Raw genomic sequence first — 27184 nt, forward strand, 5'->3', positions numbered from 1 at the left:
AATCCAGTAGTATAGTTCTAGTCCAAACCTGAAGGCCTGAGAACCAGGGGAGCCAATGGTATAAGTCCTAGTATGAGTCTACAGACCTGAGAACTAGAAGCACTAATGTCTAAGGGCAGAAGAACATGGGCATTCCAGCTAAAGTAGAACAAATTCACCCCTCCTCTGCCTTTCTGTTCTACTCAGATACTCAGTCGCTTGGAGGATGCCCACCTGCGTTAGGGAGGACCATTTTCCCTACTCAGTCTACCGATTCAAATGCTAATCTCTTCCTGAATCGCCCTCACAGACATATCCAGAAATAATGTTTTACCAACTAGCTGGGCTTATGCCTTAGCCCAGTCAAGTTGACATATAAAATTAACCATCACAGCCTGGATTCTCAAAGTTCTTTGTGTGCATAATGCTATCCTCTGAATCAATGAGAAGGCTCATTTTTCACACTGAACTTTGCGATGGTACAACACAAAGGGTGGTAAAATAGAAATAAGACTGAGGGACTCTATGCTGTAATATTTTTATGGAGAACATCTGAAGAGAGTACCATATATGCTGACACATATGTGAGGCATTTTGGAAACTCTTTATAAGGAAGAGACAATTGCTTATTTTGGGGCACAGCTGCTGGAGTGGAGTAAAGAGTGCTTCTCTGAGACAAAGCCAGACATTGATACTTAACAATTTCCAAGTCTATCTACTTGGTAATAAATGGAGTGGGGACACTACAACCTACCGATTTGCTTTCTGGTGCTAACTGCAGCTTGGGGTTGTATTTGACATTGGAGGTCCAAATCCTAGCAGGAATTTCAATGGTGCAGGAATTTGGGAACACAGGCAGTGGGTGAAGGGACAGGGAGCATGTGCTATTTCTTGACTAAAAACAGGAACATCTTGTGATGTGGGAATTGAGTCTTTTCTCCCTATTATAATAGTTCTCAGGGGGCTTGCCTGAGTTAAAAGTAAAATGAATTCCTCACCCTGGAGACCAATATGTCCTTTGTAATTTCTGGCTCTAGCTTGGGACAACTTATAAATCTTATTACTAATGTTCTTCTTTGCCTTATAATAAGTTCAACTGGCAGAAATAGGATGCTAGCTCCCCTATTGAGGAGGATTGGGGAATGAAAGACAGGGATCAAAGAGTGGGAGAGGCCTTTTCCCTCCCCATGGCCCAAAGTTGCCTTTTAATTTCCATCAGCATTATGACTTTGGAGGAGGGTATAGAATCAAGAAAAAGAGTGAGGAAACAGGCACTTGCAAAATGACTTCCAGACCTATTGAAATATCAAAGCCAAAATACTTCCCCCAGGAATGAACACTGGATGACAGTTTAAAAGAAGACATACCAAGGAATGTTTTACTTCACATTCACAAAACCTAAGCTTCCCATCTCCGTAGTATTCTGTGTTTTCATGTGTTTTAACAGCTCATAATGGCTTCAAATAAAAGGCATAAAAATAGGAGCATGTGGCTAAACTATATATATTCTAAAACACAATTCTTACTCATTCAATATCACCCTAGTCTTATCCAATACGGACAGGATAAAAGTTGAAATTTGCATGCAAATGACAATTGAGAAAGAGTGTTTTTACAGGACTGCTCTTTATGGAGATCTTTATTATTGTCACAAAAATGTTTCCAACCACTGGAACTCAAAAAGGTGTACAGATACATAACAGCTTGAAAGGGGCTATGAACCAACAGTGAGGAGGAAATCTGTAGAGAAACACACATCTCTTTTTAAGTGTATAACTCTGCATAAATCTCTTTCAGATAGAAAGAGCGCTGTGATGCACTTAAGAATCAAGCTGGATTTTAATCAACTTTTTAATGCACACTAAGGCTAATAGGATAGGCAGTTTTGAGCTCTTGGTAACCTTATGGGTTCTTTCCTGGAGTTTCTACATTAGAAAAACCTGTTCTATAAAACATCTGAAAACTTTGGTAAGAGATGTTGCTATTCGAAGCCTGCTGAAGCTTTCATAGGAATAGGAGAATAAATATCCCTTCTCTGCCACTATCCCCTTGAGAGCAAAAGATGAAGGGTTTAAATGGACCCTCTCCAAGGATCTATTTGAGCCCTCTGCAGCTGACCGTGGGAGGTGCCCAAATAGGTTTTTTGCTCTAAGACCTGTAGAAATCATCAAAGCCAAGTTGTCAGGAATAGTCATGGTATAATATATTCGGTGTTGCTGTCCCCAGACAGACACACACTGGTCAGACTGTGTGTACTGATGTTTTGTGCAGGAAATATGGCCACCATATGTTCAGATTTCTATGTTTAACTAGTTCTATTTTCTCCCCCTGCTTTCTTTAGCAGTTTATGGTTTCTTTTCATTGATAAATTGCCAACTCTTAATTTACAAAACAGACTAAGTGTAAAGGAACCGTAGTGAAGAAACCAAAACAAAGAAAACTAAAGCAAAGAGAAATAATATATCAAAATATTTCCCATCACCGAGATATGACCTGTTTTCTGCCTTCATGATGTGAGCCCCTAGAACACGCAAGAGGAGTGACAATGACTCAGAGGTGGCCAGACTATAATGTTCTCTCTTTTCTATCTGCCTGGTGAGGGTGGGAGGAGACTTGTTTAATTTACAAACAAGCCAGCCTCCTAAAAGAAATGCAAAGAAGCTGATAGGTTATTGAGTGTTTTTAGAAAATATATTTTCTTACTCTGGCTTTATCAAAATAAAAAGAAAATGTCTTGAATTGGAAAACCCAGGAAACTCCCAAATCTGCCCTCATAACTAAGTCTCTAAACAGGATTTCACAAAGCTAGTGAGCAAGCACCTTTCTTCCTTTGAGGTTCTTTCCCCTCCTTCACCTCCTCAGACACAGCTCTCCCCAACCCAGACTGCCTTTCTGTTAAGTCAGACATCAGCTAGAGGCCCCCAAAAGGCCAGGTCACTACCCTACTTGAGCATTAGGATTCTCTTTTCAAGATAAAGTACTTGCCTATTCTGACTCACTAAAATGTCACTTATTTGCCAAATCTCACCTCCCTAAATTGAGGAAAGATTTGATCTTACAATAAAAGATATATCCTAAGGAATTTTCTCCTCACCTCTAGCAAATCAATGATATCAACCTGCTGAGAGCATGTGCTTGAAGGAAGATGGCCAGGATGAGGATATGGAATAGAATTCGCAGAAGTAAACTTTGGCCAGTGTGCTTGGCAAGGTGCAGGAGAGGCAGATGCTAGCCACTAGTAATTCATCAATTCTTGGAATAGAGGGATGGAGGAGAAACCAGGCTCCCTGCTTCCAGGCTATTTTCCATCCTTACTCTCTCTCCAGGCTCACAAGGTGCTTTGATGACTGGATTGGCTTCCCAAGTGGCTTGATGCTTGGGCTGGTGTCCTGCACAGGGGACATAAGCCCTGGAAATGGAGGCCTCCCTCTCCCAGGCTTAATTTCTACTTCTAGTCCCCATGACTGGCTGATGGTGCCTTGGTAGGTGTCAGTCCATCTGTGAGAGTCTCTTGGTCTGTAGACATACTAGTAATGACAAGGTTCTGGAACTGCAGGAATAAAGATCAGATCTGACTTCAATATCTTCACCAAGGCTGGAATACCCTAAAGAAGAGAAGCCTTTTGATGAAAAGCCAGTTAATCAATGACACACTTTGACTTCACAGAACATTTCCATTTGAAGGTCAGTAAACCATATTCAATCACTCTTTTCTGATCATTTCTTTCCTAGGTTCATCCTTCCTTCCTTTGACCCTCTATGCTATTCAGGATTCCCTTAGCATGCCAAGAACATTCCTATCTCTATCTTTCCCTCAAATTGTTCTTTCTGTCTAAAATTCTTTATTACTGACTATCCCCAAAGAATGAGGGGAAGAGAGATTTTGAGGATAACTCCAATGGTACCTAATCTGGAAAGATGGAAGGGAAGTAGTGCTATGTGAATTGAGATGCAGACACAGAATGAAGGGTTAAATTGGGGAGGGAAGGAGATAATGAAAATAATGAATTTGGGGACCTGTTGTCTTTAAATTCCCTATGGCGTATTTCAGAAAAGAGAGAGATGTAGCAGATAGTTCTGGAAGAGATTGGGGATGGCAATAAATACATGAGAATCATCAAGACAAAGCGGTCATAGATGAAGAGATTCCCAGAGGAAACGTAGTAAGATTGGGAAAATAAATGAGAATAATGAGGACAGTGGTCTCGGTAAATATACAAAAAATAGGGCATCTCCCAAAAGTAAACAGTATAATAAAATCCACACAAAAAGGAAGAAGGCAGATAACTAGAAGAACCAGAAGATTTCATGGTCACAGAAGCCAAGGGAAGATTGAAAGAGGAAGACTATATGTGGCACATAGTATCACAATGCTAAGCAACAGGAGAACTAAAAGAAAAAAAAAAGGGCATCCGATATTCGATATGGTAATTAAGAGATCACGTAACCCTTGAGTGGGAGGCAGCCTAGTTAACTCTGGAGTGGGCTTGCATCCTGGGTGCACGTTTGCTAGCTCTGTGATCATCTATTCTCTTTTAGCCAGATTATTTATTCTCTCTGTGCCTCAGCATCCACAGCTATTAAATGGAAATAATGATAGAACCTATTCAGAGAGTTGACGTGAGAATCATATGAGTTAATGTGTTTAAAGTGTTGAGACAACTGCTTGACAAAAGCTCTATGTGAATGTTTGCTGTTATGATTTATTATTATTTATTGTGATAAGATTCCAAGGAAACAGAGAACAATACATACATGGCACGATACAGTAATTTTGAAGAAGCATGGCAGTAAATGGAAGGGGAGAAATGCACTGTCTTAAGCAGGAAAAGGAGTACAGGCACTTTTCCTTTTGATTTCCCCCTACAACAATACTAAGGGTAGGACAAAAGAATATGAAATTCATGGAGAGTTACAACACAAATACTAGTAACACAGAAAGTGATGCCAAATACTGGAAAATTCCACCGAAGTCCTTATGAGCAATCGTACTCTGACTTTTTTTTTAAACACGGAGTCAAAACTTATCTGTCTGATTTGCTTAAGGTTTATTTTTATTTCCACCAACTCTGCAATTGTGTAACTTGTAGCTTGTAATCAAGTTATCTATCAAGTTGAATACTTAGCCTCATTGTCTCTAACATGGCTTCAAGAAGCAAATATTGCACTAAAATAAATTTATTAATAAAGCAATTGTCTCTTTTCAAAGACTCATTACAGAATAATCGAAACAACACTTGTCATCACTTTAAGTAAGAACAAATTATGCTTCCCCAAATAATTTTGCTTTGACTATGGTCATCAGTCATCTCATAATTAGTAAAGAAAATGGATCTTCTCTCTAATTATATAAAATCTTACACCTATGAGTAGAAAGTGGGAAATAAAGTAAGAATTTATTACAAGGAATCTAAGATACCTTTATAAATTAAAAATGACTATAATTTTTTAGTTTTCCCAGCATTTGGCATCATTCTGCTGATACAGTATTCCATTGTATTCTTATTCCTCACCCTTACAAAGCTTCCATTCACATCAGAAGTATGTTGAAGACCCTGACCTCGATCATGAAAGTTCTCTTTGTCTTCATGATTACGGCTGGTGGAACTTAACTAGCCACCTGTTACCAATTATTTTATTTAGCATCATAGAATATTTTGGCCTGCTCAGTACAGCCTTTCAAGTAAGGCTTGGCAGGTATTTTTGGTTTGGTTTGGTTTCTTTTCTTTTTCCTTTTATTCATTTTGCAGTAAGAGAAACTAAGGTAAGAGGAAAAGATTTTTCATTTTCAAGCCAGTTAATGACTCATATTTGGAAAGCAAAACAACCAGGATTTTTACAAGCAAGTTACAAACTGAACTTTTAATTACCAGCGTAGATCCGACAGGTGTGCTGGGTGCTGTAAGTCACCGTCTGCTGATTCATCTACATCATGCTCCACGAATTGTTCCATCAAAGGATCTCAGTCCCACAGTGGGCCCCCTCTGTAAAGGGGATTTTTCATCGAGAGTGAGGAGCAAAAGCGAACATTCAGCTGACTGGAAAGGTACTGAGGATGAGAAGGAGGGCTTCCCGTAGTAGGAAAAACCACACCCGAGACCGGCAATCACTTCCGCCCAGGGAGAGCGGAAACGGGAGCCCAGGAGGATCCCCAGGAAACAGCTCAAACATGCAACTGTGTTTAGGTGGACCACTTTCAGCCCATACTTTTCTCTTTTTATCTAGAACAGTAGAGTTTATTTATAACTTGACATTTTATTTCACTTTATAACTATTAAATTTGAAAATTGCAACAGATTTCTCATATGGGCAACCTAATTACTGGACTAAAAAAAGGAAACTTAAAAACGTGTGTCCTCCTTAGAAAGAAATTCCTGTTCTTCTGTGACTCATTATGCACGACTATTTTCCAAAAATGTTTATGTTTCAGGTTTTATTTCCCCAGCATTATACTGCATGTGACAACGAGCCCTGCATGACCTTAAGCAGAAGCCGCCCCACAGTCTCCCTGGTGAGGGGGAACCACAGCTGCCACCTGCATATCCTGGTTTGGGAAGCAGACCTGATTCTGGCTGTGTGTGCTGGCCACAGCCCTGAAAGGGTCAACTGCCTTCTAAGAGACTGCCACGCCTCACTGCAGGATGTTTAATACTATGGATAAACTGACTTTAAAATGCATTGTTGATTAAGCCAATTCCAGGAAATTTTTTAAAAATAGTATTGGTTTAGATTAGACTCAGCATTTGCAGGAAAAAAACCTGCTACCCAGCATCACTGCCAAACTTGCCAATTGATGTGGTTTTGCTGCAAGGGGAGGGGGAGGGGAGTCCTCCTGCCTGCTGCTCACCAGTTGTCTGAATTGTTGACATGGCTGTGTAGTTTCCCCCATGCTCCTCAAGCCTGTGACTCCTAACTTCACAGTTAGACACACCAAGGCGGGGCCTTCAAGGTCCCTTCATAAACTACATCCTATTCTCCATCAAGAACCAGGGTTGATCCAAGCTGTTACTTTTTGGTGACTCCTTATTGCAATTTTCTATTCAGTCGTTCATTCCATGACCCCACTGGTGAGTCAGTAGAAATCTCACAAATGAATACTTTAACTCCTGAATGTCTGTTGCCAAATTCAGTAAAGAGCATTGAACAACAGCTTCATGTTTCCAACAGTAAGCTCTCACTCAATAGTAGTCATTTTTTAAAGGTAAGAGGGGAAAGGGGACTGCTGAATAAAATTCTGTTCCTTGATGTGGAACAGACACTAATAACTTACCAGAAAAGTGTTCAATTCATGCACAAGTAACTCAAATTCCTTTAAATAAATATGCATGTCAAATTTGTTGCTTTTTTATCTTAACAGTGGTACCCCGGAGATAACATTTCTAATCAAGGAACACCAGTAATTTGAAGTATGCCAATTAAATCTAGATTTCTGACTAAATTTATTAATAGGCCTTATTACCAGACTACAGCAAATAGCAACCTATGTTTTATATTAATGAGATATTAAGAAACCTTTTTACATGTACATTATTATGGTGTAGTATATTCAACCATAAATGTGGGGTCAAAATGCCTCATAGTCAATATATATCTTAACAAAAAATTCTATCCTATTATCAAATCTCTAGTACTTATGTTAACCTTTCTAATTCAAGTATGCCTGTGTTCTCAATGAAAATGAAGCTGATAAAATTGACTAATATGTAATACTTTAGGTGTTTCTCCTATCTTTTAAAGAAATGTATTTTGGCTACTTCTATTCTTCCGTCAAAATTATTACCCATATGGAATTTTACTACAGGATTAGTTCCTAACTGACTTACAGAGAAGCTAAAATTTGGACAACATCTGCATGAAGTCAGTAAAGGAAAAATAACTTCTGTAACTGATGTCAATCCACAGGGTATAAATAAAGGCAGCCATGACCATTATGACCTTTAAATAGCCGTGGAAGGTGACTAAGATATCTATCAGTAAGCTTTCTCACTAACGACAGCAATATGTTTTACCTACTATAAGGACACACACCTGTAGAGGAAACAAAGCTAGGCCCTTGATCATTGAGGGGCTGACACTCCAGTAAGAATACAGAATAAATACGGTATCATTGCACAACCAAAGTAACAGAAAATAGCAGTGTTATTTCATATAATTCTAGTTTTGGCTCTTCCTCAGTATGATTTTAGCCCAATACTTGATTTCTTCAGGGCCTGTTTCATATTCTGAAAATGGGGAGATGAGACTAAATGCCTGCCTAGAGCTTTTATAGCTCTAAAATGTCAATGAATTTAGATTAAAAAAAAACATAAATACCTTCACAAGGTAGCTTATGCTAAGTGTTGGATAACTGCAGATATCAAGTACTAAGGGGGTTCAGAGTAGGGATCAGTCACTGCAGCCTGGCCAGGGGATGACACCCAGAAGAACTGCAGAGCAGGCTAGGTTTGAATGATTGCAGCTCAAGGGGGCCACTCAGGACCTGGACCAGTCTACGGAGGTGAGGTGGTGCAGAGCCTAGGAGTAGATTCTGGGGACCAAGGGCAGGGCCAGCTGAGAAGCAACAGTGACTTGAGGCTGAATCATCAGCCCTTACACCTAACTTGACTATGGTCAGGCTACGTCCAGGTGCTTGGACCAGGCTTATTGTGCTGAAGGGACCAATGACCCAGGCTGAAGGGAAGGAAGAATTATAGAAGCTGAGAACAAGCAGTTCTTAAGAGGTCATATCCTTCAAATTAAGTTGACTTCATAAGTTACTGGCACATAACTTTAAACTGGATATAAATAAAAAGCCAAATTCTATTTCACAATCCAGCATGAAACCTTCACTTTCGATTGAAACAGTTACACTGGATTCTTCTTATTAAGCACAGGATAAAAATGCATCATCCAGGGAAAACAGTGATGTAGAAATTAGAGGATCTAAGGAAACAGACATGTCTGTACTGCTTTTCCAAGCCCAAATAATACCCTGAGAAGCTGAGACTATGAATGTCAGGTTCCATTCCAGGATTCTTCATTGATAAGAGATTTCATCAGGATTTCTGGGTCTCTAACCATATCAGGTCAACTCCCAGATGCCCACACTCCTGCCTGAGGGTGAGGGTTGAAGATTTCCATGCTGCTTGCTTAACCCAGCAAGCCCTTCATTTAATAAGCAAGCCCTGCCATGTAAGGAACTTTAGCCCCACCCCCTAGTCTGGCTGCCCTGTGGGTGTTATCCAGTTTGTCCCAAGTGAGGCCTTGAAGATCTGTTTGCCCTTAAGTGCCAGCTTCTGCCTGATCCTTACCATATGTGCCCCGTTTGTGTGATAAGACTTCTCTTGTTCCTAGTTGTTCCTCCAGTTCCCTCTCTTACTCTTAAATTTTTGTCTGGGGCTACTTAACTGATCTGTGGCAATCTCCTATTTCTAAGAGCAATAATGTAAAAGACTAGAAGTTTCCAATTAAAACAGTCGCCATTGCTTCCAGTGATGGCTGCTATCGATACGTTTATTTTGGCACTCCCAGGAAACAGCCTTTAGCAGGGCTCAGTAGTGGTTTCGGGTGCCCTTTCACAGCACAGCGAATTTTTGAACTGTCCCTTAGCTTCCAGCAATTTCCAGAATCTGTTGCCACTGCTGTCCCCCTGAATCTGGTTGTGTCAGCAGCTCTTGTAGGCTAGGGGAAACTGTCATTTAAGAATCGTTCTGGACCCCAGTGTGGCTCTCTTAGCATAAATTCTAGAGATGAGCTCACAGCACTCTGTAGTTTACTGAATCAGTTTTTTACTGCTATATAAAAATTACCCTAAACTTAGTGACTTAAAACATCATTCACATATTTCACAGTTCTGTAGATCAGAAGTCCAGGTGGACTCAGCTAAGTTCTCATGAGGCCAAAATCAAGATGTTGATTGACTATTATCTGAAGGCTCAGAATAATCCACTGTCAAAACCATTCAGGTCATTGGCAGAACCCTTGCTTCCTTGTGGCTCTATGTCTGAGGCCCCTTTCCTTGATGACTGCCAACCAGAGTCCACCCTCAGTCCCAGAGGGCACCCACATTCCTTGATTCATGGCCCACCCCATCTTCAAGTCAGCAATGGCACATCAAACCCCACTCATACTTCCAATCTCTCTCACTTCTTCCTCTGCCACCAGGCAGAGAAAGTTCTCTGCTTTTAAAGGCTCATGTAATCTCCCTTTTCTAAGGTCAACTATATATTATGTTATGGGTTCAGTTGTGTCCCCCCTAAAAAATATGTTCAAGTCCTATCCCACAGTACCTTACAATGTGACCTTATTTAGAATTAGGGTCTTTAAAGAGGTAATCAAGTTAAAGTGAGCTCATTAACTGGTATCCTTATCAAAAAAAAAAAAAAAAAAGGAAATTTGGAAATAGACACCAGCACAGAAGGAAAATGATGTGAAGACACACAGGGAAAATGCCATCTAAAGGTGAAGGTAGAGACTGACTGAGGTATCTGTAAGTCAAGGAACACCAAGGATTGCCCAGCCCCACCAGAACCTAGGAAGAGGCAAGGAAGGATTCCACCCAGAGTCTCAGAGGGAGCATGGCCCTGGCAACACCTTGATTTCAGACATCTAGCTTCCAGTGCTGGGAGGCAATATCTTCTTGTTGTTTTAAGCTATCTGGTTTGTGATGTGTTGTTACAGCAGTCCTAGCAAACTGATACACCACATACCATAATACAGCCAAGGAAGTGAAGCTCAGCACATCCACAGGTTCCGGGGATTGGGAGGTGTGTGATGTCAAAGACCCATCCAAGAACTTCTGCCGCCATACTGACGCCAAAGCTCTTTCAAAGAATTTCAAAGAGCCCAAGTTTCCCCAGAATCCCCTCTTCAGATGATATGCCTTTCTGCTCCCAAGGCAGGACACATGTCCATTGATTTTTTTAAACACCTTATTAGGATATAATTGACATACAAAAAACTATACATATTTAATGCATACATTTGATGAGTCAGAACATATGCAAATAACTCTGAAAGCATCACTACAATCAAGGTAATAGACATTTCCATCACCTCCAAGTTTCTTTGTGTCCCTTTGATTTCTTTGTGTGTGTGTGCTAAAAACATTCAACATGAGATCTACCTTCTTAAAATTTTAAGGGCACAATACAGTATTGTTAACGAGAGGCAGTATGTAATGCAGCACAGCTCCAGAATTTATTCATCTTGCATAACTGAAACTTCAGAACTATTGAATTCTTCCTTGGTTCAGGGTATTTTCTTAACCTCCTTAAAGAGACTGTCTTCCTCTTGGTGGACTGAACTGTGGCTGTTACTCCCTGCTAGCAAAGTCCGAGTGTAAACACAAAAAAAGGCCCTTAATTTCTTTTTCAGGGGTTCCATCACCAGGACTTGGAAAGACAGCTATGTAATTCAAATACCAGGAGGACTTTAGCATTCCAAAGTGTTCAAAGCTTTGTAAAGAAACCATGGCTAATAATGTCTCTGGATTACACAAGAGTTAACATGTCTACAACTAGTACACTAGGGAATTACCTCTCCTTAAGTGGCCTGCTACACGCATAGCTGCTGTGTTTGCTGAACACAATGTATTCGTTAAAGCAACTTCTTCTTATTGACCCTACTTGTTTAGAACAAAAACTCTGAGGTCTGAGCACTGTCTTCCAAATTCCCGGTCCTCCCTGTCCCTCTCCCTTACCTCTCAAAGAAGGATGTGTGTTTTCCCAACAGCCACGTAAGCTTCCGGAATGAATAGTGCAGACTTTTCCTGAGAAAATCGGGATTCCTGGGGTCCTTCTTGATCTTCAGATACTCCGTCCTGTCATTTCCTGTCCAAGCCCAGAGTGTGATTCTTCCTACACCTTTCCTTGCTCTTAGCAACACTTCCCTCTCTGCCTAATATATGAGAGTGTCTGCCAAACGTTTATTTCATATATTGGACAAGGCATAATACTCTCCAAGAGCCACAAAATCCACTCGTGATCATCAATTACTGGGGCTCTGGGCCTAGGGATCATCTTTGACCTAAGTGCCTTCCTTAATAGGCGAGGTGGGAAAAGAGCCAGCCAGCCTCTGTGGGGCATCGGGAGGAGAAGCCTGCCAAAAGCTGCTACTGTGCACTTGTGCGTGACCATGAAATCTGAGCAGGTCTTTCCAGGGACTCGGAAAGCAAAACACGCTGCAGGCAGAAGCAGAAACTGAAGGAGTCACCCAGGGGAGAGGTAATAAGCAGCAGTCACAGCACAGAAGAAGCCATGAGTGGGTAGAAGCCACAGGTCAAAAAAATAAATAAAGGCAGTGTGTGAGTAGAAGGGATAGAAAAGAAGAGACAAAGAGAAGCTGGACACCAAAGTGGGAAAGTAACTGGAAGAGGGAGCGATGGGTTCCACACCGGAGGGTACAAGGAGAGATGCTCTTTAGCCTCCAGAGCTATCACTGTTGCCGGAATGAGCAATGGGGCCACGTGCTGGGAGTGCAGACGTAGTGGCCATGCTTTTCTTAACATTATTCCCTATCACCTAAGGTTATGGAACATTTTATTTAGTTTTTTAATGCTATTGTCTTTCACGTTTACATTTTGAAACTGACTGCAGCTCTATTACCTAGTTTCAAATCAAATAATTAAATTTCAGGCCCCCCCCCAGGCAAAATATGCCAGAATAACAGAAGCACTACTGATTTTATAAGGTACATTTTGATTTTATGTGTAAAAGTCAAGTTACTGATGAGCAAGTTCAACACATTTAACCAAATTTTCACAGTATATAAGAGGGAAAACTATTTTCCTAATGATCTTCAGATACTTAGAAAACGTATGTGACCCAAAGTTATCCAGTCACTTCTTTCACACATTGCTGTTCATTAATATAACACGCTATCAGAAAACTGCACCCCAAGAAATACCACAGAGTGAATACCTACATGATCACTACCAAGGTCAAGAAATAGAACATATTCCTTATGCTCTCCCGCAGTAACTACTTCCTTCTTCTTCCCCAAAGGTAACTGCTATCTGTAATTCTAATACTATTCCATAGTTTTCCTTTTGTGATTTTTTTCTTCTTTTTTTTTTTTTTTTTTTTTGGTGGCTCAATATTATCACCATGGGACCAAGCTATTATGTGCTTAATTGTTGCATATTATTTCATTGTATTTATTTAATCTATTGTGAAGGACACTTAGGTTCATCGTGGTTTGCTATTACAAATAATATAGGAAGCTTCTGGTTTCAACTCTGACATGTAAAGAGCTTAGAAGTTGTCACTCCCATATTTATAAGTGAAAAAGCTGGACATACCAAAAATCAACAACTTTTCTTGTGCCTACCAGAAAACTCAGGTTGCAGAGCAAATCATCATTCCAAAATCTGAAGAGACATGAACAAACAGAAAGTCACAGCCCAGATCTGTTTCTCTGGAACAAAATCTACTAGAGCCATAAACTGGGAGGAGCATTTAAATGGTAATTTTGACAAAATGATGGAGCTTGTGTATGAATTAGCCCAAGAGTAAGAAATTTCTGGGGGACCCGCATATGTTCTTTCAGGAATCTTACCAGGTTTTCATGGTAAAGATCTGAGAAAGATCCTTTGATTGTTCTGGGAGGGAGGAGTGAAAAAAACAGTAATTGTATAATATATCTAGAGCCTTCTCTATAGCAAAGGCATCTTCTCCAGAGAAAAGGACATTACCAGAGCCTTCTCCTAGGTGGGGGAAGTGAATTCACCCACACTACAATCCCCTACAGCCTTCTTGTCTCATCTGACTGGGGGGAAAAAACCCACATCAACAGAAATCAGAGCTTTGTAGATTAAGAATGTTGCAGCCAGGGGAATGGAGTAGAGGGTGGAGGAGAAAAAAGTTATACCACTGCAGAAACACTTGTGAAGGTCACAGCCCCAAGACACAAGCCCACTAAAAATCTGAGATTTAATCAGAAGGTTATGAAATGCTTCCCCTTCACAAGATATCACCACCACATCAACAAGGCTCTAGTGGATTACAGTTGAAGGAGCTGCAAAACACAGTCTCTTTTTGAGAAGGAGTAATTAGGAAAGCCGGAAGTCAAGAGAAAAGACAAAAACCAAGGACATTCAAGGACTTTGAATCTTTGAATTCTCCAGTACCTGTAGCTACAGCAAATATTAAACACAGACAAACTCCTGGCCAGACTAACATAAATTTTCACATGAAAGATCCATTTACCCCAGTTCCTATTACCTGATACAAAATGTCCATCTCTCAACAAAAAAATTTCAGGGCATATGAAAAGAAAATAAAAAACACAATCTGAAGAAACAGAGCAGTTCTCAGAACCAGACTTAGGTATGACATGGATGCTAAAATTATCAGATAGGAAATTTAATATATGTTAAGGATTCTGTCCTTTTCCTGTTAGAAAAATTAGGCAACATGCAAGGACAGATGGGTTGTGTAAGTAGAAGGGTGAAAACTCTAAAAGAATCAAAGGTAATGCCACAAGCCAAAAAGACTGTAACAAAAATGAGGGATCATTTTAATGGGCTCATCACTACACTGGATACCACCAGTGAAAGAATCAACGAGCTTCAAGATACATCAGTAGAAACTTCCCACACTGAAATTCAAAGAAGAAAAAAAATAATGAAAAAAAAAAGGATAGAATATGCAGGAACTGTAGGACAATGTAAAAAAGTATACTATATAGAATACTAGAAAGAGAAGAGAGAAAGGAGCAGAAAAAACATTTGAAGTAACAAACAATATTGGTATAACTATTTTTGATACACAGGCACATGCATTTCTGCTGGAATGGCATAACTTCAGCTTTGGAAGATAATGCCAAACCATGTCCCAAGATTTGTTGTATTACTTTACAGTCTCACTAGCTCTATGGGAGTTCCGGTTGCTTCACATCCTCACCAACACCTGATTATATCCTTTTTGATGGTTGTGTAATGGTATTCATTGTGGGCTTATTTTGTGTTTGCCTCATTGCTGACGCAGTTGAACACCTTCCATGCTATTGGCCACTTGTACCTCCTCTTTGGGACGTACCCAATGGAGTCTTTGGACTTCTAGTTCATTGACTGCCTTTAGCTTATTAATTTGTAGGAGTTCTTTATATACTCTGGATATAAATAAATTTTCAATCTACTTCTTGGTCACCCTTGCTGTGATTCCAGTTTTGGCCCCTGGGTCCCAAATAGCTGTCAAAAGCCCTGCTGTATTTTTCAGCCTCTCTGCTGCCTCTTTCAGAAACAGCTTTCCCTAAAGAAGAACTGACATGCTGGGCTTACTTCTCTGGACCTCCTTTTTCCTTCCAGATCTCGACTCTATAATTTTCTACTGCCTTATTAGCTCACCAGTGTTTTCAAGCAGGTATTTTTAGTTTATTTTATTCACCTTTTAAAGCTATTTTCAGTCTTAGAGTTGAACTGAATTACCTTATCAGCCGTACCAGAAGTTGAAGTCCCAGGCAGATGAAACCTGAAGCCACTGTTTTTAACTTCTTTCCACTCAGCTATAAAGGGCACAACAGTATATTTGTGGCTCAGCTTGCAGATACAGAGTAATGAACTTGATTCTAGTATTTTATCTCCTTTTATATTAGGCTACAATCTTCTTTCATACATAAGACTTAGTATTTCAGCAACAATTTTCAATTTACCTTTTAAACACTAAGTACTTAATTTAGGGATTCTAGTGCTTATCCATGCAACACTTGCCTAACCAGAAGTCTGATTTGCTTTTATTCATACATTCATTCAAATATTTATTGATGGTTTCTAGGTACCAAACATTGTTCTAAAAGCTGGAACAAGACAGGTGAGGGTCTCTGCCTAGAAGACAGAGACAAAATGGATGCTTGAATGAATCAGAAATATGACAAAGAGAAGAATAAAAATGATTATATATTAACAAATAATATGCAAAGAATTAACATAGATTATTGTGAGAGTTAAGAGGGATCATTTTAAAATGGGAATCATCAAAGTCTTGACTGGAGAGCTGGTATGAAAGCTGAGATCTGAGTGATAAGAAGGAGCCATGCATGAGGGTCAGAGAGAAGAGAATTCCAGGTAAAGGGAAGAGTCTGTGCAAAAGCCCTGAAGCCAGAACAACGTGGTTTAGCCAAAGAACAGAACAAAGGCCAGCATGGCTGGAGTATAATGAGTGAAAGGTAAAGTGGTATAAATGAGGTAAGAGTCACAAACTGGAGCCAGATCATGGTGGGCTTTGTCAGCCAGTATAAGGGGTTTATATTTCATTCTCATTGTGATAAGTTTTTGGAAAGATTTAAATGAGTCTGGAAAGGGAGAGGTGACAGGATCTAAGTTACATTTTTTAAAATATTTCTTGGCTGCTCTGTGGAAATTATACTGTGTAGGAGTATATTAATTAGTGTTAAATAAAGAAATGCTTTAAAATCGCTTAGGGTCTTTTAAACAAAGGATATTCAGTACTAGGAACTCAGTACACAGCTGATAGAAGAGCTGAAAATTCAAACAGGGTATGATGAAGCAATCTGAGATTCACTACAGCCACTACTTCTTCAGGAACTGAAGGCACTGAGGGCAGAGATGGCATGAGCAGGGCCCAGACGCTGCAGTCATGCAACCGACATCAGCATGAAAGAGGCTTCCTGGGAGAGTCAGGTGGAACTATCTGGCAGGAGTCAGAACCACAGAGAAGATGTGGTATAGGAGACAACACAAAAAGCAGTCTTCCACCAATTCCTTCTATTGGCAGTCTATTCAGAACCAGAGGGTAATGGAGGACAGGAAATTTAGTTCTCTGAGGCACAGAGCTGAACAAGAGATCAGAGAACAAAAAGGCAGTTTACCAGCCCAGGAGACAAAAGTAAAAACAAGGAGACCAAGAGGAGACTAATTAGTAAGTCAAATGAAATTATGATAGATTGGATTAGGAGGATGGAGACAGAAAGGAAAGCAAATGAATGGGGTACAATATATCTGAGAAATGATCAACAAAACTCATCAGGAGAGTAGATTTAGCAAGTGAGATAAAATACAAACTTAGGGATAAAGCCTAGATTTTTGACTTGAACAACTGACACCATTAACCAGCACGAGAAAGACTAAAATAAAATCAGTGGAGTTCAGATGTGCTAGAATTTAAAATTCTGTTTGGTTAAGTTCAAAGTATCCATTAGACATTTATGTGGAGATTTCCAGTAGGCATTGGATACATGAATCTAGAATTATGGGGAAATATCAGGACTCAGGATATAGAGTTTGGAGTCATTGGCATATACATTGTTTTTTGTTTTGTTTCTTTTTAAAATAGGGTTGGATGAAATTACCAAGGAAGACTAGAGAGAGGAGAAGGGTCCCAGGAGCTTTCCAAGGCTAAATGCTGTTGAGAGGTCAGCAAATATAAAAACAGAGAAATGACCATTGTATTGGCAACCAAAAGGTCATTTCTTGATGTTGACAGGAGCCACCATAGTTTCGTTGAAGGGATAGAAGCCAAATTAGAGTTGGTTGAGGAGAGAATATAAATATCACGTGGGAAAAAAATTATTTTGAAGAAACATTGTTCTAAAGGGGAGCAGAGAAATGGGGCTATAATCACAAAGAGATGAATTTTTCTTTTAAGAGACAATATTTAAGATAGAAGGGAAAATTCATTACATATTGATAGAAATTATCCAGTGGAGAGGTAAAGAAGATGCAAGAAACAGAGGGGGGAAAACTAGTGGAGCCAAGATATTAAAATATTAAGAAAAAATATGATTTAGATCACAATAAACTGAGGGTTTTGACCCTTGATAGACACAGGGACACTCCACCACAATAAAAGGACTAGTCAGAGAGTTGGCTACAGACGTAGGTAAGTTGGTAGTCGTGGATCTTGGAGAGTTTCTGTTTGATGGCTTCTGTTTCAAGAGTGAAATGTGAGACAAGGCCATCCACTAAGAGCGAGGGAGGAGGGTTGTAAGAGTCTGATGAAAGTTCAAAAGAAGGTTTGAAATTGTTTTGAGAAGTGAAAACTAAAATATGCAAGGGCTGTACCAATGGCTTGCCCTGGATGACAGCATCACTGGAGTGGCTGATGAATAGCGTTTAACTAGTCAAGTCCACCAGAGCAGACGAAGAAATTTAGGGATGTTGTGGGTTTATAATGGTGAACCAGGGAAACAAAGTGTTCAGGTGGGAAGTAAGTAAGTAGCTAGCTTTCTCCTGGGTGGATGCATAACACACCTGGCTAATTATTTACACAAAAGCATGCAAGACAGCTTTCTTTTAGTACAACAGACATAGGTATATGGCAGAATATCTATCTGCTCAAGGTCAAGAATGACCAACCTGATCAAATCAAGGAATAGACTCCAAGAGTCTTCAATAAAAGGCTTCACATGTCTTCCACTCCAGGAGTTCATTCTTAATTTCTTACAAAATTCATGTTTGCCTTATCCAATTATGTCTTTGTATGGGATAACAGGGGTTTATTAATTAGTATTTTTATCTACTGGCAGTGTTTTTTTTTTTTTAAGTTTTGCTGTTGAGACTCCCTAAACGAAGCTCTGTAAACCCCACTAAGCTTGGTCAAATGAAACAATGTGTCTTAAACAATGATGCCCTTATTGTATGAACAATACTATTGTCACCAAAATATGAAGCAGCCATACATTAGGAACATTTTTAGGAATCAGAAAATAGGTCATGATTAGATGATTTTGGGAAAAAATGATTTAAAAACCATTTTATAGACTGTTATATACAGGATATCCAAGAAGTTGAAAGACTTAAGGACAAAATTAATTGGATTATCTATCATTCTGTAGACCTAAGCATAGTAATGGGAGTGTCTTTTATTTCTTTCAACAATTTAAGCAACTGCAAAACTTTCCCAAGCTGCATAAATATGTTGAACAATATTTAAATTTGGGGGGACTTATTTTCCTCCTCTGTGTAGTGAAGGGTTACCTCCACATAGTCTCAAAAGTTTTTCCTTACTTTTGATTCTGTAAATGATCAAGGGTAAGGGGCTAAAATTTTTAATAACAGAATCCACAGCTGGGGGTAAGAGTGAGTTTATTTAAAGGCCTAATCCTGCATGTCTGCACCATTGTCAGGAGTGTCTGTGGCCTTATTTGCAGGAACTGGGCCAAACAGAAGGAAGTAAAACCATAATACAAATAACTCTAACGGAATATGGTATCAGTGGGGAAATAAGATGCAAATAACTAATAAAAAGGAATTTGATGGATGAAGCAATGGTCTCATTGCTTAATCCATAAACAACCTAATATAATATGCATTATGAACAACTTTCATATTCAGAGTGAACATATAAACAGTGCTCTGTTGTACATCATACCTAAGACCCAGTGAAAGAACAAAGGCTTTGTAGTTACAGAGCTGAGATCATCCTCCAGCTCCTCCTCTTACTGTGTGGTCTTGGGCAAACTACTTATCCTTGCTGATTTTTAGCATCCATGTCCCTCAAAGGGCAATATTCTGACTGTTGTAACAGTTTAATGGCATTGTATATTACAAAGTTCATAATACAGAAACTGGAACTTAGTAGAGTTGAATAGATGATAGCTATTATCAGACAATAATAAATAATGCATGGAACCCTGTCTGCTAAAGTGCTCCAATTCTAATAATACAGAATATAGAAAGGGAGTCATATAGGAAGGTAGTCAAGGAGTCACGTGAACAGGTTGAAAATAGGTGCCAAACATACCAAAGAAGGTGAAGTTTCATCCATTCTTGGCATCCTATACTCAGCAATCCAAACTCCCAGGAGGTTCAGAGAAACGTTTAATTAGAAGGCTTCTGATATAAAAGGTGAGAGGCTGGGAGGCTATCAGTGCTTTTTCCTCTATTGTAGACAACTCTGTTTGCTAAACCAGCAGCACCAGTGACAACTCAGTGACTCAGCCTGTGTAAAACTTGACCAAAAAGAGTCCTAAAATACAAGATTAGACTTTCTAGTGGATGTGAAAGTTATTGGCTCAAAGGGAATGATTTTCTTGAACCAATTGAAGACTATTGAAAGATTTGTCAGAAAATGGAAAAATAATTTCTCTTCTGCAGTTTCAGAGAGCACATTACAAAACATTCCCATCTAGGAATCAGTAATGTAACAAAAGAGCCTTTGCTTTACTCTAGGTACACAACAAATACAATGGCAGTGATTTAATATAACTGCATGAATGTCTTTCTCCTTTACTGACGTGACAAACAGATGATTTGTCATCTATCATGCTACCTGCTACTGTAAATGTACTGCTTTTGTACTCTTTAAAATAACCCATTTGACATCATTTGTATGATATACTGACACAGAAAAAATTTGACATAGAAAGCAAATGACTATATATAACCTTCTATTGCAGAAGTCCATTTGGAGACTGAAATTTCCAGTAAAGAACTTTAATCAGTTTGTAATCCTGAGATATTGGAAATACAAGGGACTGTCTAGACCAACCTCCTCATCTCACAAATGAGGTAACTGAATCCCAGAAAAAAATGTGTTCTATACAAGGTCACACAACTACTCAAGAACAAAACAGAGACAAAAGCCCAGACCTCCTGACTCCACAGATGGCGTTCAAAACAGTGGGATGGCAAATCAATTTAAAGTAGATAGACCATTCCAAGAAATAACAGATCCATTTAAAAAACCTTCACGTAATGTGAAAGGCAGCTCTGTAAGCAAATACTCAGAATCTTAATGAAATTAAGGTGAGATTAATGAAAATTAATACCCAGACTAATGAAGACAGGCAGAAATTATTAAACAAATAGTTAATATATGTTAATCCTTTTCCCCACTTATTTTGTGTTGGCTTATTGGGGAATTTAACATTGTATGGGAGTTATTTACAGACACAGACATCTTATAACTTTCATCCTAGGTCTTAAAGGATCTGGAAATGAACCACAATTGCCAAGAAGTAGAAGTGGAAACAAAAGTAAATATAAATGAGCAACCATGTTCATTTGAGAAGACTTAGGCAAGAGCCCATGCATCAAAAGTGAGTTTGAGAGCCAGGTGTTTTACAAACAGAAAGAATTCAGGCATCAAAATCCAATTTTAATAATTCACTTTTTACAAACCAAAGGAAATTGTGCACAAGGCAGTTTGCAGTGAGGTGGTCTGTCATTACTGAGAACATTTTATATTCACAGAAGGCTCATAGACAAAATCATGCCAAGAATCAATCTCTTTCAGGGTGGTATTGTAAAAGGATATAGCTGTAAAATCGATGCATTTGCCACAGTTATGTGTTTAATTTGAATGCTGAGAAATTTTTTAGGTATGAATTCTAGTTCCTCAGTTTAAAAATCCAACGGGAAAATGTCTGCAATAAAAGATATTGAGTCTATGACTGTCTATATTTAGGCACCAAATGTCACTAGCAGAGCAAACCATCCTCCAAGTTTCAGTCTCTTAGTGGCTGATAGCAATATCTATGGCTGAACTGATTGTGGGGTGAACCACAAACACCCCTGAGAGAGCCAAAAAGACTACTTCAGCATTGCTGTACACATACATTTTACTCTAATAGTTAACATCCTACAAAACCAAGACATTTACCGCTATCTGAGATTTTAAAGATATATATATGCTTTATCTTAAGAAAGAAAACTCTAAGATTGTATCTGATTCATTAAAATCTTGAAAACCAACATTATGAGCTACAAATATTATTTCCATATTCAGGGATCAGAATTTCCTTCAGTTTTTTTAAGGAGTTCTTACATAAGAAATAATGTGTTTATTATAGAAAATTAGACCAAAAAATGTATATATATATATAAATTAAAAGAGAATGAAAATGAATTAGAAGAGACACAGTGAGAAGAAGGCAAGGATGTCTTATTTCTTTATATAATATTATATTTGAGATCCTAGCCAGTCTGGCTGTAAGTCAAGAAAAAGAAAAGGCATTCCAATTGGAAAGAAAGATGTAAAACTTTCTTTGTTCATAAATGACATAATTTTGTACACAATAAATCCTAAGGAATCTATGGAATAAATTATCAGAACTAAATCAATGAATATAACACAGTCACAGGATGCAAGGAAAATATAAAAAAAATCATATTTCTATAAATCAACAACAATGTTTATGTTCCAATAAACAATTGGAAAATAAAAACAATTTAAATGTCATTTAGAATGGTATTTAAAAATAAAGTACTTGGGATAAACTTAAAACACATGAAACTTAAAACACACATACAAGACCTCAAAATAGAAAACTACAAAACACTGCTGAGAAAATGAATGAAGTCCTAAATAAGTGGAGACATATATATACCATGTCCATGGAATGATTGACTCAGGGTTACGATATCAGTTCCCCCCCTTTTGATTTATAGATTCAATGCAATTTCAAAAAAAAAAAATGCCATGAGACTTTTTTGAATTGACAAACTGCTTCTCATAATCACATAGAAATGGAAAGGATCTAAAGTAGCTGAAAAGTTTTGAATATGAAGAACAAAGTCTGAAGATGTAAATCACCTGATTTTAACATTTACTATATAAAGCTAGTGTGATAGTAGCATAAAAATAGACATAAAAAGGGAACAAAATAGAGAATCCAAATATAGACCCATGTGTATCTGCTCAGTTTGGGGTGAGTTTTTTCAGGGAGAAGAGGTTTTGGGGGGAGGGTTTCTTTTTTCAACAAAATCACCAAGGTAATTTGGGGAAGAAAAAAATGTATTTACAACAAATAATACTGAACAATTAGATATCGGTGTGGAAAAAAAGATGACTTTGACCCTTACTTCACATTGCAGACAAAAATTAACTGCAGAAGGATCATAAGCCTAAATACAAACATTAATACTATAAAAACTTCTAGGAAAAAACATAAGCAAAACCCTTTGAAACCTTGAGAGACACAAATATTCTATAAACAGAACACACAAAATATGAAGCATTTTTAAGGGAGTGATTAATTAGAATTTTTAAAAATTTAAAACTTTTACTCCTTAAGAAAAACCAATAAGAAAGTGGAAAAGCCAAGTCAAAGACTGGAAAACTTTTTGGAATACATATAGCTTGCAAAGGACTTCTATCCAGAAGATATAAAAAAAAAAAAAAACTCTTGCAACTTAATAAGAAGATACCACAATTAAAAAACAATGTGAGCAGGAGAATTGAATAGACACTTCAAAAAAACAACATATGTATGGCTAAGTACATGAAAGGGTGCTCAATGTCTTTAGTCATCAAGGAAAAGCTAATTAAAACATTAATGAGATACCACTATATACCACTACAATCATTAACATTAGGAAGACATAAGACCAGTTGTTGGCGTGAATGTGGAACAATTGCAACTCATGCATTATTCATGGCAGTGTAAAATGGTATAATCACACTGGAGAATTTATTGGAGAATGTTTTGACCCAGCAATTGCACTGTCATGTATTTACCAAAGAGAAATGAAAATGTGTGTTTACAAAAGCCTTGAAATAAATATTCACATAAGCTTTATTAATAATAGCCGAAAAATAGAACAACCCGGATTTCCGTGAAGAGATGAAAGGATAAACCGTGATATATTCCACGTAATGGGGTACTACTTAGTAATTAAAGAGAATGAATTACTGATACATGCAACAACATAGCTAAATCTCTAAATCATTATGCAAAGCAAAATAAATCAGAATCAAAAGAGTACATACTGAAGAAGTCTACTTATATAAAATGTTAGAATATGCAGAACTGACGCAGAAAACAAATCAGTGGTTGCCTGGGGTGAGGAGTTAGGAGCTTGACTGCAAAGAAACGTGAGCAAACTTGTGTGTGTGTGTGTAGGAGGAGTTGATGAAATGTTCTAAATCTTTACCATGATAGTGGTCACGTGGGCTGATACATTTGTCAAAACTTAAAAGTATAATAGAACTTACAAATTGACAAGCAAATAGAAGGTAAAAAAGGGAAATTTTAGTAGGCTAACAAAAGTAGAGAAATGGAGATGGATGTATAAATCAAGTATATCACATACTCTGACATATTTTTAAAAGATATTCTGGCTTCTGTTTTAAGAAGAGACAGAAGAGGTAAAAGCAAATTTTCTTCCATATGTTCCTTATGTATAGAAGTCTTCCCCTGCGCCCTTATCTTAAGTAGCCACACAATGATATGACTGTATTACATAGAAAAAATTGCAAACAAATAAATTATAGAATTAATGTGATTTTCACAAGAGTTCTAGATACAAAAATCAATATATAAAAATCAATTCTGTTTCTATCTAATAAATACTTGTAAGATATTTTTAAAATAGCATTTATTATAGCATCAAAATATTGTATACCTAGGAATCAATAAACTATATTATTGAGAGAAATTAAATAAGATCTAAATAAGTGGAAGGTTATAATCATTTTCATGAATTGGAAAACTCAGTGCTATGAAGATGTCAATTTTTTCAAAATTTGTCCATGGATTCAAATTTCTACAGCTTTGGGTAGAAGTTGGCAATCTAAACTCCATAACAAAATGCGTAAGACCAAGAATAACCAAGATGAAGAACAAAGTGGGAGTACTTGCTCACCTAGACATACAGCTGCAGTGTGGTGTTGCCTCAAGGATAGACAAATAGACCCATACAACTAGGTAAAGTATCCAGAAATGTCATTTACACATATCTGATGACTTTGATTATGACAACGACAACACTGCCAAGCACCAGGGGAAGAGAGAGTCTTTCAAAACAGAGTTCTAGCTGAATTGGCTATCCAATTGGAAAAGAGTGAAACTAGATTCCCTACCCGATGTCATACAGAAAAATCAACTTTAGGTAGATTAAAGATCTAAATGTGAAATGCCAGACAAATTTCCTAGATGAAAATGTTTGCATATACCCCTAATATCTTGAGGTAGTTTTGACTGAATATAAAAAGTCCTAATGAGAAAAGAAAGAGTTTGGTATGTTAGATTAAAATGAAATTAAGAATTCTATTGAAAGACCCCAATACAAAACTAGTAAATAGGCAAGTTACAGAAGTGGAGAAGATATTTGTAACAATTATAACCTACAAAGGGCTCGTACACAGACTGAAGAGCTACTACAATTCATCATTGAAAAGACAGCCCTATAGACTTGAGAAGGGATTTCACCAAAAAAGATGACCATTTGACCAATAAAGTTACGAACACTGTCCAACCTCAACAGTAAATAAGAAAATGCAAGCTAAGATCATAAAATATCATCACTATAAACCCACCAGTCTGACAGAAATTGAAAAGCCTGATAACATTTATTATACCACAATGATATTAATGTGATAATTCACTAACCTGTGTTTTTTTTAAAGTGTTTATACATACATGTCCTTCACAATAAAAGTTACAACTAAATAAAAAATAAATTGTATGCGCCAGGTAGGGGAGGGGGTCAGAAATCAACATTAAATCAAAAGCTTTAAGAGAACAAGCAAAAACAGCCTAATGAATGCACAAATACCCAAACAATATTTATAAAAAGTAGAGCTTTTTCCAAAAATTTTGTTCAACCAATATTAATTTATTAATTTAGTTCAATTTCAATCAAAATTCTAATTTTGATGATTCTTTTTGTTGTTTTTGAGGAGAGGGATAAAATTGTTCTAAAGTTTGTAGATAAAAGAAGTGTCTGTGATACAAAAGAAAATTATGAACAAAGAAAAGTGGTAAGGAGAATATGTACCTTACCACCTATTTAAATTTACTATAAAGTTATCAGATCTCTGGCACTGACACAGAAATAGATAAATGCATTTGTGGAATAAAATAGAGAGTACAGAAATAAATCCACAAAAGTGACATTTTAATTCAGTGGGAAATAATTGGCTTATTAATACATTATCCTGGCATAATTGACTATCTGTCTAGAAGAAAACAAGCTAGTTCATCTACCTCGCACCATATGCCAAAATGAATTCCAGATGGATAAAATTTAAATGCAAAAATATTTTTCAAGTTTGTAAAAATTAGAAAATTAAGATATCCTCATAAACTTGAAGTAGAGAAAAACTTCCTATGCAAAACATAATTGCCAGAAATCATAAATAAGAAACATACTTTGACCTCATAAAATTAAAACATATTATATGACAAACTCACTATAAACAAAGTCAAAATAAAAGTGATAAACTAGGGAAACATTTGCAGTTCCTGTGACAAAGGGCCACTGCATCTAACAAACAAAAAGAATGCCTCTAATTTGAAAAAAATTAAAGAAAAATAGACAAAAGCTATAAACAGGCAATTAACAGAAGATGAAGCCCAGTTGGCAATGAACATCAAAAGATGCTTAGAGCAAAATTAAAGTAATATTTTTCACCTATATCAGCGAAAATAAGATTTTTGGCATTCAGCGCTGATGAAGATATGGGAAAATGGGTGCTCCCGTATTTCATTGATGGGACTATGAATTGCTCGATCTCCTTGCAGTAAGCAAACGTTAAAGAGGTCCAGCAGTGCTATAAACATTCAAAATATACATCCCTTTTGAACTAAGCAATTTCACTTTGGAAATTCTATCCTACAGAAGCAAAAGCATTAGTGCATGATGATAAATACAAGGATGATCACTGCAACTATTTTGTGAATATTGAAAAAAGGAAAAAGAAAAAACCCTGGAAATAAATGAATGTCATCAAGATAGATACAGTGAAATAGACTGTGGAATATACCTTCTACATGTGGCTCTTGAAAAGGAAAAGAAAGGAAGAGGGAAATGGGGAGTTGCTGATCTGCATGCAGGTATAAAGTTGCAGTAATGCCAGATGACTAAGTCTTGAGATCTGGTGTCCAATGTCGTGCCTATAGATAACGGTATATTGTATACTTAAATACCTGTTAAGAGGGCAGATCTTATGTTAAGTGTTCTTGCCACAGTAAAATAAAATTTTAAATTAAGAAAAGGAAAGAAAGGAAAGACAAAAAGGAAAGAAAAAGAAAAAGGAAAAGATAGATCAGTATTCACTTACAGGGATATCCAAGATATAGCCTATTTGCATGTGAGAGTTAGTATGAGAATTTTTTTTTTTTTTGTAAAAGAGCAGATGAGATCTTATAAATGTACATACACTTGTATGAGCACTGAAAAGCCATGGGACTTTAACATCCCATTTGCTTATTAATTTGAAACAACTGTGAATAAAAGGAATGAAAACAAATCTTTAAGTACATCTTTGCATGTTTCACTAATGTCAATGGATACATATTTTGTAATTACAGATTTTTATTAAAA

This window comes from Camelus bactrianus, chromosome 14 (assembly GCF_048773025.1).
Source record: "Camelus bactrianus isolate YW-2024 breed Bactrian camel chromosome 14, ASM4877302v1, whole genome shotgun sequence".
Taxonomy (NCBI): domain Eukaryota; kingdom Metazoa; phylum Chordata; class Mammalia; order Artiodactyla; family Camelidae; genus Camelus; species Camelus bactrianus.